Raw genomic sequence first — 19,137 nt, 5'->3', positions numbered from 1 at the left:
AACCTGAAATATTTTTCTGTGTAAGAATGTAAAGAAAGATGAGTAGAAGCATGGGAACATGTCAAAATGACACAGGAGCCAACCTGAGTGATTCTTACTGGACAAATCTGGAGGAATGTAGACATTAATATAAATAAAAAATGGTAATATAATAACAATAATGATAATATTTCTTTGAATATCTTGCTGAAGATACTGCCAAGATATCTCTATCACTACTTCAGAGAAGTCAGGTAAAATGAAGTGAGAAATCTTATTTTAGAGAATTGCTCCATCCATCAACATATTTATAGTAAATACTCTCTAATTCTCTGGAGCTGATGGATTCAGAAAGAAGCAACTGCAAGAGAGGGAAGCTGACTGAGCCATTAGATTTGTGTGTGGGGTTAAAATCTCCTTGAAGAGTGAAATTCAGGATCACTGTGGAAGGTTGTGGTGATGTTCAGTAATACAGTTGAAACCAATGCAAGAAAGTTGTGTAAGTGAAACAGATCTTCAGGGACTTTCTTCACTTGATTCCTTTATTGAAATGTCAGTTTCTCTTAACAGGCCTGTCAAGGAGTTCTGAGAAGTTTCTCTTTTTCCCAGCACTTTAATGACTTCAGTACTCTCAAAGAGGCTTGCTTGAGCTTCCTATTTCCTAGAATTAGGATAAGCGAGTGACCCCAGAGATAGAGGACTGTGGTTGTCATACCAAAAATAAAAAGCAGTTTGTTTTCAGGCACTGTCACACTAGATATTTGTATGGCAGTACCTACAAAATTCAAGATAAAGAGGATGATAAAAGACACCAAGACTTTCATTGCTTTGATATGTGCTTCTGTACTGGGGTCACTGAATCCTGTGGCATTCAATTGCATCCTCCTGTTGTGTCTCCAAAGAGAAGTGAGCAACAAGACACATATAATCAGGTATTTTATAAAAAGGAGAATGACACCAAGATGGAGCCAAATTTGTTTTCCAAAGAGTTCACCTTTATGCATATCCATTGACCAGACTGTGTTTTTATTTTCCTTTTATCATCATTAACAATCTTCACGAAATGTGGAAAAGTAACTAACCATGAAATAAGCAAGCATCCCAAAAGAAGGAAAACAACCATGTTGAGTCTACCCTTCAACCAGAGAAAGATGCAGTGGGAAAAACTAGATATCTTCAGGAAATAGAAGATGCTGAGGCAGGTAGCAAACCAGATACTTGATTGATTCATCACTATCCACAAGTAACCATTATATTCAGTTAGGTTCCCAGAGGAATGTACATCTGGAGAGCATAACTTTAAAAATCCATCAGTAACTATTGTCCATATCAGGCAAACTCTGAAAGTTGCTAAGCCAGCGAGAATAAAGCTGATAGTAGAGATCTTCTTGTTTTTCATACCATCAATGCAGCTTATAAATCCAATAAATCCATTCCCTTAAAGTCCCAATATTGACTCACTAACTGCAAGGAGATCCAACCAGTCCATTCTAAAGGAGATCAGCCCTGGGATTTCTTTGGAAGGAATGATGCTAAAGCTGAAACTCCAGTACTTTGGCCACCTCATGTGAAGAGTTGACTCATTGGAAAAGACTCTGATGCTGGGAGGGATTGGGGGCAGGAGGAGAAGGGGACGACAGAGGATGAGATGGCTGGATGGCATAACTGATTCGATGGACTTGAGTCTCAGTGAACTCCGGGAGTTGGTGATGGACAGGGAGGCCTGGCATGCTGCGATTCACGGGGTCGCAAAGAGTCGGACACGACTGAGCGACTGATCTGATCTGATCTGAACTGCTACAAAAATGAGGAGACTTTCCCTTATACTTAGCATGTTTGCCAATCCTAATATTGTTTCTGTTCCATCAATTTTAAATTACGTGCTGCAGAATGAGGTATATATTGCTGCTTGATGGTAGAATGAATTTCTTCTCCTTCATTTCATAAAGACTTAAAATGCCCCTGAATTACTGCCTTGGGATGGAATCCAAAACACCTTCACACAGACCCCTCCAGTTATGTGTATAAAATTTAGCTAGTCTACTGAATGTGTGACCAGACTAAATGCCTAACCACTATTTGTTAAGATGCAAATAAAAGTTTCTATTTCAGGGATTCTACTTGTCCTCCAGAGTCTATTTTGCATCTGTTACCCTGGATTGTGTAGTAGGAATGCCAAATATATGCCTACAGAACACTGAACACAATACAAACAAAAACTGGACTTGACCTTTTTCAGTGTCAACAGTAACATTGTCATTTATTTTGTGTTAATAATGGCAGTTTAGATATATAAAGCAAAAGTAATGCATAGAAGAGATGAATGTATTTAGCCATTGTAGACACAAGCTGCTGCTTTTAAAAATATCAGTAAAACTGATTAGCTTTTAGTCATGCTAACTAAGGAAAAAAGAGACCAGAAGTGAAAAGTGTTATCACAACTGATCCCATGGACGTTTAAGGGAGTATTACAAACAATTCTATGTTTACAAACCTGATAAATTAGATGAAATGTACCAATTATTTGAAAATTACCAATTGCCAAAACTCACACAAGAAGAAATAATAGGTCTAAATCTATTATTAAAACAAAGAACTAATTAATAACCTTCCAAAAGAGAAAGTACCAGGCCCAGGTAGAGTCACTGGTAAATTCTAACAAACATTTAAGAAATATTGTACTAATTATCTTCAATCTCTTTTAGAAAACAGCAGAGGGAATACTTTACAATTTTTTCTAAGGTCAGCCTTACCATAATAACAAAACCAGACAAAGATATTAGTAGAAAACTATAGACCAATATCTTTCACGACCATAGATGTGAAAATTCTCAACATATATAAGCCAATTAAATCCAAAAATGTATATAAAAAATATATAGCACAAACAATCAGGATTTAGCCTGAACATACAAATTTGGTCCAGCATTTGAAATTTATTTAATGTAACCCATCACATCAACAAATGACAAAGAATCACACAATGTATCAATATATGTAAAAAAAAAAAGCTTCTGACAAAACCCAACATGATAAAAGCTCCCAGTAAACCAGGAATAGAGGGAAATATCTTCCACTTGATAAATACTATATGCAACAAACCTAGAGCTAACACTGTGCTTACTGGTGAAATACTCAAAGTGTTTCTACCAGTATCAGGTACAAGGCAAATACATCCTCTGTCAGCACTCCTTTTCAGTATGTACTGGCAATTCTAACTAATATAATGAAACAAGAAAGATAAATAAAAGGTATACAGATTGGATGGAAGAAATAAAGCTATCTTTTTTTGCTGTTGACATGATCATCTATGTAGAAAATCCAAAAGAAGTAACCAAAGAATTTCTAAAACTGATAAGCAGCTATCACAACATAGCAAGATACAAAGTTAAGATACAAAAGTCAATTGCTTTCTTGTATCAGCAATGAACACATGGAATTGGAAATAAGAAACAATAGCATTTCCACTGCATCCAAAAATTACTTAGGTATAAATATAACAAATGCAAAACCTATATGAGGAAAACTGTAAAACTCTGATAAATGAAAATTAAAAAAGAGCTAAATAAATTTAACAACAGCCCATGTTTATAGATAAGACTCAATATTGTCAAAAAGTCAGTAACTCTACACTTGATTTATTGATTCAGTGCAACCCCAAACCTCAGCATGTGATTTTGTTGATACTGACAAACTGATTCTAAAGTTTATATGAAGAGTCAAAACCCAGAATGGCCTACTCGCTATTGAAGGAGAAGAATCAAGTCAGAGAACTCACACTACTTAGGTCAAGACTAAACAAGAGAGTGTGATATTGGCAAAAATAATAAGTAGTTAAATGGAATATGCTTCCTTGGTGGCTCAGAAGGTAAAACATCTGCCTGCAATGTGGGAGACCTAGGTCAATTCCTGGGTCAGGAAGATCCCCTGGAGAAGGAAATGGCAACCCACTCCAGTATTCTTGCCTGGAGAATCCTATGGACAGAGCAGGCTGGTAGGCTACAATCCATGGGGTGGCAAAGAGTCGGACATGACTGAATGACTTCACTTAAATGGGACATAATAGAGAGCCTATAAATATAATCAATTGATATTAAATATAATCAATATATATAATCAATTGATATTCAACAAAAGAGCAAAAGCAATACAATGGAGCACAGGTAGTCTTTTCAATAAATAGTGCTGGAGCAACTGGAGATCCATATGCAAAAAAATGAATTTGGTCACATACCTTACATAATTCACAAACATTAATTTGAAGCACATCATAGACCAAAATGAAACAAACAAAATTATAAAACTCTTAAAAGAAAACATAGAAGAAAACCTAGATGATCTTGGCAATGGCAATGACTTTTAAGATAAAATGCCAAAGGCAAAATCCGTGAAAGATGTAATTGATAAGCTTGACTTCATTAAAAAAAATATTCTACTCTGCAAAAGATAAAGTCAAGAGAAGGAAAAGACAAGTAACAGACCAGGAGGAAATATTTGCAAAAGACATATCTAATAAATGACTGCTATTCAGAATATAACAAGAATTCATACTACTCAACAAAATGTAGATAAGAAGCTGAACTAATATTTAGGCCAAAGATTTAAATATACTTCACCAAAGAAGATATACAGGTGTCAAATTATGATATTCTGCTTAAAGTGGCTCCCTGATCCATGAATAAAATCCTGACTGATTTCAAAAAACTGAAAAAAGGAGTTGCAATCGTTGGTTTAAAAAAAAGTTGTCTGTCTCCAGCAGGGCAAGAATAAGAAAGTAGAAAATGACACTTGTCATTGGCAATTATCTTGTAACCCCCAAAGAGAGGAACTCTAGGATGAAGACCCTAAGGTCAACAGAATAGAGAAGTAAACAACCTGAGTCTTTGGTCATGGACTGGAACTGACTCTACCTTAGATGCCTAGGTAAATGAAATAATTAATTCTCTTATAGTTTACACTAGTTTGAGACTAGATTTATTTTCTTAATACCCAAAACCTTCCTGACTAATATACTCCCCCAAATATTGCTAATATGTACACATTTCCAAGGGTTGATTCATGTTGCATATAAGGCACAATGTTTCATATTACCTTAGGAATATTAACAATTAGTGACTAATTCTTTTTATCTGTGGAAACATCACTCAGTATAAAAGGTTAATATAATTAAGAATATATTAACATTTTCCAATCATTTAACAATATTTATTAAACCATCAGTTCAGTTCAGTTCAGTCGCTCAGTCGTGTCCAACTCTTTATGACCCCATGAATCGCAGCACGCCAGGCCTCCCTGTCCATCACCAACTCCCAGAGTTCACTCAGACTCACGTGCATCAAGTCGGTGATGCCATCCAGCCATCTCATCCTCTGTTGTCCCCTTTTCCTCCTGCCCACAATCCCTCCCAGCATCAGAGTCTTTTCCAATGAGTCAACTCTTTGCATGAGGTGGCCAAAGTACTGGAGTTTCAGCTTTAGCATCATTCCTTCCAAAGAAATCCCAGGGCTGATCTCCTTCAGAATGGACTGGTTGGATCTCCTTGCAGTCCAAGGGACTCTCAAGAGTCTTCTCCAACACCACAGTTCAAAAGCATCAATTCTTTGGCGCTCAGCCTTCTTCACAGTCCAACTCTCACATCCATACATGACCACTGGAAAAATCATAGCCTTGACTAGACGGACCTTTGTTGGCAAAGTAATGTCTCTGCTTTCCAATATGCTATCTAGGTTGGTCATAACTTTCCTTTCAAGGAGTAAGTGTCTTTTAATTTCTTGGGTGCAGTCACCATCTGCAGTGATTTTGGAGCCCCAAAAAATAAAGTCTGACACTGTATCCACTGTTTCCCCATTCAAAATTGAAAATAGGCAGAAAAATATCTCATTTCTTTAAGCTGTGCACCTTTATATCTATTTCCATAATGTATTTTAATTTGTTTCAATAGTTTCACGCTTTCAGGGTAAAAGAAATTTTATTTTAGTGTCTTTAAAAGTCCTTAGGTTTTCTCTATTGTCTTTTCAAGGAAAACTACACAAACTAAGTTGTAAATGTCACATACTAGCATAAAGAGAATTTCCATTTCACCAGGAACCAAAATTTCATGCAAAGTAGACAACATTTTCATGGTAAATAAATCTTAGGTATCAGATTACTTCAGAAGCGAAAAATTTTAAGTAACTATTAAAAATATTCAGGAGAGTCCTGTTCCATGCAGAAACCTAGAAATTACCTAGAAAGCCTTTACAAAAGAGCTTTAATATTTCATTAAATAGCTGAATCTATTCAAATATTTCAATAAGGTAAAGAATCTCACTGCAAAGCATTAGACATAGGTTTGATCCCTGGGTTGGGAAGATCCCCTAGAGAAGGAAATGGCAACCCACTCCAGTATTCTGGCCTGGAGAATTCCATGGACAGAGGAGCCTGGCAGGCAACAGTCCATGGAGTTATGTAAGACTTGGGCATGACTTAGCAACTCAACAGCAAATATATACTAAATTATTTATGGGTTTCATATATTTCTATACATTGTCTTGAAAGAATTCAAGAAAGATTATGGTATTCATTCAACAGAATTTCAATCAATAAATATTTTTAATCAAGTATTTATTTAAATGTTAAATGTTCTTATATTAAGAATATAGAAAAAGGTACAAATATATTGTGTATTCACTTGATTTCTAGATTGTTATGTCAAATAATGTATTCTTAATATTTCTATGTTTTGGGGGGGAGCAAAGTGTAACATCACTATGAACAAAGCTAGTGGAGGTGATGGAATTCCAGTTGAGCTATTTCAAATTCTGAAAGATGATGCTGTGAAAGTGCTGCACTCAATATGCCAGTAAATTTGGAAAACTCAGCAGTGGCCACAGGACTGGAAAAAGTCAGTTTTCATTCCAATCCCAAAGAAAGGCAATGCAAAAGAATGCTCAAATTACCTCACAATTGCACTCATCTCACACGCTAGTAAAGTAATGCTCTAAATTCTCAAAGCCAGACTTTAGCAATACGTGAACCATGAACTTCCAGATGTTCAAACTGGATTTAGAAAAGGCAGAGGAATCAGAGATCAAATTGCCAACATCTGCTGGATCATGGAAAAAGCAAGAGAGTTCCAGAAAAACATCTATTTCTGCTTTATTGACTATGCCAAAGCCTTTGACTGTGTGGATCACAAAAAACTGTGGAAAATTCTGAAAGAGATGGGAATACCAGACCACCTGACCTGCCTCTTGAGAAATCTGTATGCAGCTCAGGAAGCAACAGTTAGAACTGGACATGGTACAACAGACTGGTTCCAAATAGGAAAAGGAGTATGTCAAGGCTGTATATTGTCACCCTGCTTATTTAACTTCTATGCAGAGTACATCATGAGAAATGCTGGGCTGAAGGAAGTGCAAGCTGGAATCAAGATTGCCAAGAGAAATATCAATAACCTCAGATATGCAGATGACATCACCCTTATGGCAGAAAGTGAAGAAGAACTAAAGAGTCTCTTGATGAAAGTGGAAGAGGAGAGTGAAAAAGTTGGCTTAAAGCTCAACATTCAGAAAACTAAGATCATGGTATCCGGTCCCATCACTTCATGGCAAATAGATGGGGAAACAGTGGAAGCAGTGGCTGACTTTATTTTTCTGGGGTCCAAAATCACTGCAGATGGTGATTGCACCCATGAAATTAAAAGACACTTACTCCTTGGAAGGAAAGTTATGACCAACCTAGACAGCATATTAAAAAGCAGAGACATTACTTTGCCAACAAAGGTCTGTCTTGTCAAGGCCAACAAAGGTCTGTCTTGTCAAGGCTATGGTTTTTCCAGTGGTCAGGTATGGATGTGAGAGTTGGACTATAAAGAAAGCTGAACACTGAAGAATTGATGCTTTTGAACTGTGGTGTTGGAGAAGACTCTTGAGAGTCCCTTGGACTGCAAGGAGATCCAACCAGTCCATCCTAAAGGAGATCAGTCCTGGGTGTTCATTGGAAGAACTGATGTTGAAGCTGAAACCAATACTTTGGCAACTGATGCGAAGAGCTGACTCATTGGAAAAGAGCCTGATGCTGGGAAAGATTGAGGGCAGGAGGAGAAGGGGATGACAGAGGATGAGATGGTTGGATGGCATCACCAACTCGATGGACATGGGATTTGGGTGGACTCCGGGAGTTGGTGATGGACAGGGAGGCCTGGTGTGCTGCGGTTCATGGGGTTGCAAAGAGTTGGACACAACTGAGCGACTGAGCTGAAGTGATCTGAACTGAAGTTAACAGTTAATTTTTTTTATAAGCTGGTAACTGATTAATATTTTTTAATATCTTTGGATGAAAAAAAAAAAACACTCCAAAGTCAATAGTGTTTAATTGCAACTCCATGCCTAAAAGTGCTTCTTTAGTAATCTTAAGATTCTAAATGATTTAATTTATTTTTTGAACCTTAATTTGTAAATTTGATAATTATTATCATAATGTATTGTTTTAAAATTTCTTTTACCATGCGTTTAGTTCCAAGAATGCCCTCTTATTTCTTTCAGCTTCTTTGTTTTTCTCATTTGTTCCTTTGCAATTTTAGTTTCTATGTTCTGATTTTTGTTATCTTATATTTTCCCTCTTCTTTCATAGAATTGTTTTCTTGAATTTGATGGGGAATATTCAGCACATATTACTCAAAAATTTCTGCTCTCTGCAGTTATCTTTTTTAAAGGTGTGTTTTACATTTACCTCTGTGCTGTATATTTGTTTGTTTAAGGATTTTTTTTTTTCTTTTCATTTGCTTACTCAGTCTTAAACAGTAAGACTTCAAATTAAACCTGCAATTTCCACATGATTCTACTGAGTGGATTTTGGATTAACTTACTTTTCAGTTTTGCGTTGATTTAGATTATCCTTGAGTTATCGACATAGACAAACTTTCTACCCAGCAATCCAGGAAAGCTGGACAGAGTCAGTTCCTCTGGCAGTTCCAGTAGGTGAACTTCTTATCAGTGTTACCTCTCTGTTTTCAGGAGCTTCTAAGATACATGTGGCAGGTGCCAGACTAAATGTAACCCAGTCTCCTCCAGAGAAATAGTTTGGGGGTGATTTACTCCTATGGGATCAACTTCCTCCATGTCATATAGAGCATTAATTTATTTTTTTTTTCTTTTTCTTTTTTTTTTTTTAATATTTTGTTTCTCATGTGTTCCCCATCCTGAACCCTCCTCCCTCCTCCCTCCCCATACCATCCCTCTGGGTCGTCCCAGTGCACCAGCCCCAAGCATCCAGCATCGTGCATTGAACCTGGACTGGCATCTCGTTTCATACATGACATTTCACATGTTTGAATGCCATTCTCCCAAATCTTCCCACGCTCTCCCTCTCCCACAGAGTCCATAAGCCTGTTCTATACGTCAGTGTCTCTTTTGCTGTCTCGTATACAGGGTTATCGTTACCATCTTTCTAAATTCCATATATATGTGTTAGTATACTGTATTGGTGTTTTTCCTTCTGGCTTACTTCACTCTGTATAATAGGCTCCAGTTTCATCCACCTCATTAGAACTGATTCAAATGTATTCTTTTTAATGGCTGAGTAATACTCCATTGTGTATATGTACCACAGCCTTCTTATCCATTCATCTGCTGATGGACATCTAAGTTGCTTCCATGTCCTGGCTATTATAAACAGTGCTGCGATGAACACTGGGGTACACGTGTCTCTTTCCCTTCTGGTTTCCTCAGTGTGTATGCCCAGCAGTGGGATTGCTGGATCATAAGGCAGTTCTATTTCCAGTTTTTTAAGGAATCTCCACACTGTTCTCCATAGTGGCTGTACTAGTTTGCATTCCCACCAACAGTGTAAGAGGGTTCCCTTTTCTCCACACCCTCTCCAGCATTTATTATTTGTAGACTTTTGGATCGCAGCCATTCTGACTGGTGTGAAATGGTACCTCATAGTGGTTTTGATTTGCATTTCTCTGATAATGAGTGATGTTGAGCATCTTTTCATGTGTTTGTTAGCCATCTGTATGTCTTCTTTGGAGAAATGTCTATTTAGATCTTTGGCCCATTTTTTGATTGGGTCATTTATTTTTCTGGAGTTGAGCTGTAGGAGTTGCTTGTATATTTTTGAGATTAGTTGTTTGTCGGTTGCTTCATTTGCTATTATTTTCTCCCATTCTGAAGGCTGTCTTTTCACCTTGCTAATAGTTTCCTTTGATGTGCAGAAGCTTTTAAGGTTAATTAGGTCCCATTTGTTTATTTTTGCTTTTATTTCCAATATTCTGGGAGGTGGGTCATAGAGGATCCTGCTGTGATGTATGTCAGAGAGTGTTTTGCCTATGTTCTCCTCTAGGAGTTTTATAGTTTCTGGTCTTACGTTGAGATCTTTAATCCATTTTGAGTTTATTTTTGTATATGGTGTTAGAAAGTGTTCTAGTTTCATTCTTTTACAAGTGGTTGACCAGATTTCCCAGCACCACTTGTTAAAGAGATTGTCTTTAATCCATTGTATATTCTTGCCTCCTTTGTCAAAGATAAGGTGTCCATATGTGCGTGGATTTATCTCTGGGCTTTCTATTTTGTTCCATTGATCTATATTTCTGTCTTTGTGCCAGTACCATACTGTCTTGATAACTGTGGCTTTGTAGTAGAGCCTGAAGTCAGGTAGGTTGATTCCTCCAGTTCCATTTTTCTTTCTCAAGATCGCTTTGGCTATTCGAGGTTTTTTGTATTTCCATACAAATTGTGAAATTATTTGTTCTAGCTCTGTGAAGAATACTGTTGGTAGCTTGATAGGAATTGCATTGAATCTATAAATTGCTTTGGGTAGTATACTCATTTTCACTATATTGATTCTTCCAATCCATGAACATGGTATATTTCTCCATCTATTAGTGTCCTCTTTGATTTCTTTCACCAGTGTTTTATAGTTTTCTATATATAGGTCTTCAGTTTCTTTAGGTAGATATATTCCTAAGTATTTTATTCTTTTCGTTGCAATGGTGAATGGAATTGTTTCCTTAATTTCTCTTTCTGTTTTCTCATTATTAGTGTATAGGAATGCAAGAGCATTAATTTAGAATAACAGAGACTTGGAATAACACTTCATCCCATCAAGTTTCTGTAATGTTCTCAAAGGGGCCCTCTCACAGTTCACTCAGTTCAACGCTCTTGGCTACCTCGATAACTATTTCTTCAAGACCATCTCTGCTAGATTGCTATTATATGACACCTCTTGAACTCTAGATACACACAAAGGCCCCACGGTAGATGTAAGATTGCTTCATTTGCAGCTATGGAAAAGGCTGGTGAGAAACTGCCCCAAGCTCCAGTCATTGTTCTTTCAAGGCCAGGGCTCCCAGAATGCAGTGGCTCCCAGACAGCAGACACTTGGATGTCTTTCCACTGCCACTGTTAATAGAAATTCAGGTTTTTGCTTATTCCTAAAGATGAGTTCCTATAGCCCTATAGATAATATGATATTGTAAAATATCTCCTAGGAGGATTATGCAGCAGATTTTCCTGGCAGTGATTAAGTTTATGGCTACAATGTATGAGGAGATGTAGGGGATAAAGAGTAGATACAGTCCGTGGGGTCATGAAGAGTTGGACGTGACTGAGCAACTAACACACACACACTTGGGTCAAAGCATAAAGGCTTCACTTGCCGAAGTGGGACACAGGTCAGTGTACAGACACAGATGCTGCCAGGGTCTCAAGTTTAGGTTTGAAACTCTACAGTTTTCCCCTTAACTTATAGCATGACATATTTTGAATATTTTCTGAATTTTTTAAGTTATTTTATATTTTTTTACTTTCCTAATAGCAGATTTTCTTTCAGACTGATTAAACATTTTTCATTATTGGCACCAATGCCTCATTGTCACTCTCAGAAACTGCTATTTCTATTAAACAAGAAGGTTAAGAAAACATACGTTTTATTTTGTTTATGCTACAATTAAAAATCATGTATTTCTTTACAATTCTTAGAATTTTCTTTGTATTCAGTAGTAAAGTACATGACCCACTGACTAAGTAGATTTATTTAAAATTTACCCTTCATACAATACATTTTTTTCTCTTCCTTAAAAACCAACACTTAATTAGTAAAATGTGTCATAAAGCAGTATAGCAGACTACTTAAAATAACAGAATCAAGAACTAATAAAAGAGGTTTCAGTTCAGTTCAGTCGCTCAGTCGTTTCCGACTCTTTGTGATCCCATGAATCGCAGCACGCCAGGTCTCCCTGTCCATCACCAACTCCTGGAGTTCACTCAAACTCATGGCCATCAAGTCGGTGATGCCATCCAGCCATCTCATCCTCTGTTGTCCCCTTCTCCTCTTGTCCCCAATTCCTCCCAGCATCAGAGTCTTTTCCAATGAGTCAACTCTTCGCATGAGGTGGCCAAAGTACTGGAGTTTCAGCTTTAGCATCAGTCCTTCCAGTGAACACCCAGGACTGATCTCCTTTAGAATGGACTGGTTGGATCTCCTTGCAGTCCAAGGAACTCTCAAGAGTCTTCTCCGAAAGAGGTTTAGTTCATTCTTTTTCACACACTCTTCTATTTTTGAGCCAGAAGATTAGAATTTGAATGCTAACACTAATATCACTTACATATGATTACTATCAGTATTTTCATCAGAGAAAATGGTAAAATAAATATTTGTATAACTTTCTGAGGTTTAAATTAAATAACTATGTCAAATTGCCAAGGATAGTTCATGGAATCCAAGTAATGTCATCCAAGAAAATGTCCAAGTATTGACATTTTCTCCAATGTCAATAGCCTGGTCAATGAAAAATTTTTTTAAAAACTACTATCCAACACAATATGAAACCAGTGGAGGAACATTGGAGACTCTCACTGAGTTGTTTTCTTCAGAACATAAATGGTTCCCCTTCAGTTCCTCCATCCAGTGAAGGATTACATTCTCTTGATGCAAGATCCAGTTTTCCTTAGCACACTCACACAAGTCTGTTTTGTTTTCCATTCCCCAGAGTCAAAACAAAAGGATGAATTGAAGGATAGAGGAATGCTACAGTGTTAACAACAAAACAAGCAATTTCATCTTCTAGATTGAAATAACACCAATCTAAAATAAAGGCATAATATAACAGTGGAAACGGTGACAGACTTCATTTTCTTGGGCTCCAAAATCACTGCTGATGGTGACTGCAGCCATGAAATTAAAAGAAGCTTGATCCTTGGAAGAAAAGCTATGACAAACCCAGACAGAGTATTAAAAGGCAGAGACATTATTTTACCAACAAAGGTCTGTATAGTCAAAGCTATGGTTTTTCCAGTAGTCATGTATGGATGTGAGAGTTGGACCATAAAGAAGGCTGAGTGCCAAAGAAATGATGCTTTGAACTGTGGTGTTGGAAAAAACTCTTGAATGTCCCTTGGACTGCAAAGAGATCAGACCAGTCAATCCTAAAGGAAATCAGTCCTGAATGTTCATTGGAATGACTGATGCTGAAGCTGACACTCCAATCCTTTGGCCACCTCATGCAAAGAGTCGACTCATTAGAAAAGCCCCTGATGCTGGGAAAGATTGAAGGCAGGAGGAGAAGGGGATGACAGAGGACGAGATGGTTGGATGGCATCAGCAACTCAATGGACATGAGTTTGAGCAAGCTCTGGGAGATGGTGAAGGACAGGGAAGCTTCCCTGACTGTGCTGCAGTCCATGGGGTCGCAGAGTCAGACACAACTGAGTGAACCACAACAAGATAAGAGCAACCAAATAGTTCACAAGTAAGAAAATGATGAAAGAAGTTGAAGTATTTTTAGCTCTCAAAGAACCCCTGTGTTGAAGTGCCGGGGTCCAGCCCCAGCAGGATCCAGGGGTACCCTCAGGATGATGGCTTAGGCGATAAGGATAGCAAATCGGAGAGATCAGAGGCTGATCTTCCTTGATAAAAACAGAAAGCCAATAAAGCTTCTGTGTTCCAAGGAGTCATCCTGAAAGAAGAACAGAGAGAGAAAAGGAGGGAAAAGGAAAAAAAAGAACAACACGGGGAGACCAAGCTTCGATGAGTGAGGCCCATAGCTTTATTTTCAAAATGAACTTTTATACCTTGAGTTGTACATAGAGGGAAATGAAAGATGCAAAGTCATACAGAGTCAGCCCAAACATTATATCTGTTTTGTCTTTATCAAAACCAGGATTTTTCTGCATATCTTTCCCATAAACAATATTGTGTACAATATCTTCTGGCCTTGGAAAGGCTGATCACCAGAAAATGTATTTTCCCTTGAAGTGTTTTTTCTTTATATTTCTAATCTATGTCAGCCTCAGAAAGTGCTAAACAGAGTTACATTCTCACAGAGCAAAGGTGCAGTAAGTTACAACAAAGAAAGAACCAATTAGCTCAAAAGGTCTGATGTGGTTAATTCCAAGGCTGCTACTTGTTTTTCTTACATTCTAACTATGTTAACCAATGCATTCCCAGGTGCACAATAGATAAGGGATATGGGAACTTGGCAGCAAGCACTGGCCCAATTTGAAGCCCTTTACCAGTACTATCTATTGTAATAATTTTTCATCCCTTAAAGGACTCTATGCTCATCAGGACTTTTAGAATGTTTTGCTTCCTGTGCCTTTCAAGGTTGGGGAGTTGAGAACAATCATGTGTGTTAATTGCAAGAGTATGGATAAACCTGTCAGGCAAGCTAGAATGCCAACAGAGGGGTTAAAATAGAAATATTCCTTTCATGCCCATTAACTAAAGCCCTAAGTTGATTTTTTCCAGAGAAAGGTGGTTGGGGATCAGATCAGATAAGTTGCTCAGTCGTGTCTGACTCTTTGCGACCCCATGAATCGCAGCACACCAGGTCTCCTTGTCCATCACCAACTCCCAGAGTTCACTCAGACTCACGTGCATCAAGTCGGTGATGCCATCCAGCCATCTCATCCTCTGTCGTCCCCTTCTCCTCCTGCCCCCAATCCCTCCCAGCATCAGAGTCTTTTCCAACGAGTCAACTCTTCACATGAGGTGGCCAAAGTACTGGAGTTTCAGCTTTAGCATCATTCCTTCCAAAGAAATCCCAGGGCTGATCTCCTTCAGAATGGACTGCTTGGATCTCCTTGCAGTCCAAGGGACTCTCAAGAGTCTTCTCCAATACCACAGTTCAAAAGCATCAATTCTTTGGCACTCAGCCTTCTTCACAGTCCAACTCTCACATCCATACATGACCACAGGAAAAACCATAGCCTTGACTAGACGAACCTTTGTTGGCAAAGTAATGTCTCTGCTTTTGAATATGCTATCTGGGTTGGTCATAACTTTCCTTCCAAGGAGTAAACGGCTTTTAATTTCATGGCTGCAGTCACCATCTGCAGTGATTTTGGAGCCCAGAAAAATAAAGTCTGACACTGTTTCCAATGTTTCCCCATCTATTTCCCATGAAGTGATGGGACCGGATGCCATGATCTTCGTTTTTTGAATGTTGAGCTTTAAGCCAACTTTTTCACTCTCCTCTTTCACTTTCATCAAGAGGCTTTTGAGTTCCTCTTCACTTTCTGCCATAAGGGTGGTGTCATCTGCATATCTGAGGTTATTGATATTTCTCCCGGTTGGGGATAGCCCCCTGTTAATGACAGAAGAGTTGGTGAAAGGCATAATATAATAAACAGTAGACAGATTTTGGTTTTGGGGTAGATGCTCAAGAAGATTCAGGGGGTCCCTTGAGGCCTGATCCTCCTTTGCCTGTCAGGTCTCTTCCGCATGACCTTTGTCATGGGTGGGATCTCCCGTGGTGGCTCCCGGCATTGAAGTCCCTGGGATCTGTGTTATGGCATGTCATCTGCTTGGTATGTCCCCATAGGAAAAGATTAACAGGAAAAATATAATGAGTGATACAGACAAGGGGATGAGAGACACAAGGCTGAAGAGAACTTGACTGTTATAATACTGATTTTTATGCATATCTTTTTTCCAAGTTAAGTCTTTCCTTTTCTAAATGCTTGCTGAACACAAAAGTATAAATTTTATGCTCAGAAGGTTAAAAATCAAAAAGAGACAGAATCCCAACATAATGGTGAAAACAACTCTATCTCTTCTGCACTTCAGCCAGAGAAAGAAGGGGTGAGAAAAACTAGATAGCTTGAGGAAGTAGAAGACACTGAGGCAGGCAGCACATCCAGTACTTAATGAGTTTCTCAGACTCCAGGAGAACTCAGAAACTCCTCTTATTACCTGGTGACCATCTAATATTTCTAGATGGAACACTAGTTTAACGCAATCTAGGAAAAGTATGAACATCACGCTAATCCATGTGAAGATGAAGTCAAACAAGGCACTATTCTTGCTTTTGACAAAGTCAGCACAGTTATTCCTGTTATGAATTATAACATTTCAATGATCATAAAAATCTTTTGATTACACTGGACATGACTGCAGAAGTGAAATCCTGGTTACTTTGGTCACTGCTGATAGAAGACCTCTCAAGTGATCTTTTGAAAATGATACAACAATTGAGAACACTCTTGTTCAGGGTTGTATTTTGGAGTCTGATTCAGTGCAAAAAAAAATATCCAATCATGAGATGAGAAAAATAGGTATCTTCCTAAAAAGCACTTACAAATGTGAAAACTCTTCAAAGGCAATCTTCAAACAAGCATGAGCTCATTGACTAATTCACTCTTTTGCCATTGTCACAGGCTGAATTCTTCATTTATGAGTTTGACTGAAGGTGAAGTCGTATTTGCCAAGATGCAATTAAGGAGATTAATGACACTGTTTTGCACTTTCTTCTACCTCAAGCAGGATATGGATTCATGGTGGAATTTAAAATAACAAATTCCATTCCAGATTTCTATAAATTCTGATTTCTGAGATAATATGGCTCAGGATCCTGAATTATCAACTGGCTATAATTTTAATTCAGTATCCTTAAAGGATATAAACACCATGCCCAGCTTTTATAAACTTTTTATTAATATATCTGACCTCAAGGCTTTCCTATTTCTGTCAAATCTTGGTAGACCTGAGCTCTACACCTCCTCACTCCTAGGCCACAAAATTCCAAATTGACTAGGATCTTATGTCCAAAGCATATAAGAAGAAAAATAGGAAGATACTCTTTCTTCCCAGAGCCTTTTGCTTTCTTCTGTGTTCTCTCCTGATCTCACTGACCTTCCAACCTGACAACATTCTCAGGTCTCATCTGAGTAGATTAGAATTTTGGAAGCTGGAAGCAAATTTCAAGGAGGAAACTACTGACCCCATTCACTCGTCCATGTAAAGTTCCAGACCTTAATAAGATGCTGTAGTAGGTTGAATTGTGTATCCCCAGCAAAAGGTATGACCAAGAGCTAACCCCTTGTATCTGTGAATGGGTTTTTATTTGGCAAAGAAGGCTTTGTAGATGTAGTTTGGAACTGGAATCTAAACATAATGATTGGTGTCCTTAGAAGTGAAGGGAGAGGAAGTTTCAATATACAGAAAGAAGACCATGTGAAGATGAAGGCCGGATTGGAGTTACTATTGCTACCATCAAAAGAATGCCTAAGTGTATCAGAAGATGGAAGAGGCAAGAAATAATTCTTCTGTAGAGCCTTCAGAGACTTGTACTGATCCCTTCATTTCAGACCTCTAGACTCCACAACTGTGAACAGTTAATTTCTGTTTTTTGAAGGTGGTAAATTTGTGATAATTTCTTACAGCAGTCCTGGGAAACTAAACCAATGTTTATATTATTGAAAAAATAATTTAAAAACACTTAACATTTAATAACAGGATTTCCTTGGTGGCTCAGACAGTAAAAAATCTGCCTGCAATCCAGGAGACTTGGGTTCAGAAGATCCCCTGGAGAAGGGCATGGCAACCCACTCCAGTGTTCTTGCCTGGAGAATCCCAGGGACAGAGGAGTTTGGTGGACTATAGTTCATGGGGTTGCAAAGAGTCAGACACAACCGAGTGACTAACACTACTGCTAACATTTAACAAAATTTTAAATGAGGAGTTTCGTGACTTTTTACTAACTGCATACATTCCTATAACCACACCCCAGACCAAGAAACAGACACAATCAACTCCCCAGAAGACAACCTCAAGCCCCTTCTAGATACAACCATACAATCTTCTGCTTTTTTATATTTATATGTACAAACTCATAGAGAACATAAATTTAGTTTCTTTCATTCACATCCAGTTTGTAAGATTCATCTATATGCTTACATATAATTGTATTTCATTTATTCTTACTGCTATACTGTACAGCCATGGAAGCCCATCTTTTGGCAGTAGGGTGAATAAGCTGTGCATTGTTCAGTTTTTCTTCTCTTGCATAATTTTAAATGTCTCCTTTTTTTCTTTTGTCACTCAGCTTCTCTATGGCATTTCTCCATTCTTTGTTTCTCTCTCCTCTTTCAAAAGCAATCCTCATGAGACTGACATCTCAGACTCTGCATATTTCAACTCTCTTCCTTCCTTGCTGTGATCTGCCAGGATTCTTGTTCAATATTTTCACGTTTAACATGACTATTCACTTCATCTCCATAAGGAGATAGAGTTAAGCTGTGATCTTTTCATTGCTTGCTGATTCACTTCCTTTAATATTCTCTGTAATAAACCAGTAGTCTAGTGAGTACACACATCTTCTGAATTCCATGAGCCACTCTAGGAAATTAATCAAATCCAAGTAAGGGGTTGTTGGAATCTCCAATTTATAGCCAATAAGTCAAAAACACAGGTAATAACCTGAGCTTACAACTGGCATCTGAAGTGAGGCTAGTCTTGTGGGACTGAGCTCTTAACCAATGGAATCTGATGCCATCTTTAGGTAGGTAAGTTCAGAGTTGAGATCATTGCTTGGTGAAGTTGGAAAGATTCCCATACATCAGAATTGGGTGTCAGAATCAATAAATACATATGTACAAGACTACTCATAGCACTACTGTTTGTAATTGCAAAATATCAGAAACAAACGAACATAAACACAGAACCTGTTGGATCAACTCTGGTACATTCAGACAATGGAGTACTAAAAAGGTGTGAAAAAGAAAGAATTTCACAACTGGATGCAGTGATTTCTTACATATTGTAAAGTGAAAAAAGCATTGTGCAAACTATTCTTTATATAAGGAATATGGAAAATTTTAATACACACTTGCTTATTTTTTCAAAACTAAAATTGGGAGAAAACAGAAGAAAACAGAAATGAATGAGATTGATAATTAA

At 37.8% G+C, this 19,137-nt stretch overlaps 1 pseudogene; it reads right to left on the bottom strand.

The window, feature by feature from the left end:
• Positions 1-505: 505 nt before the first annotated feature.
• LOC133248951 (taste receptor type 2 member 10-like) lies at positions 506-1,644 on the bottom strand (annotated as a pseudogene).
• Between the last annotated feature and the right edge of the window lie 17,493 nt (positions 1,645-19,137).

This window comes from Bos javanicus, chromosome 5, assembly GCF_032452875.1.
Source record: "Bos javanicus breed banteng chromosome 5, ARS-OSU_banteng_1.0, whole genome shotgun sequence".
NCBI classification, from domain to species: domain Eukaryota; kingdom Metazoa; phylum Chordata; class Mammalia; order Artiodactyla; family Bovidae; genus Bos; species Bos javanicus.
This window is presented reverse-complemented; position numbering and strand designations above follow the sequence as displayed.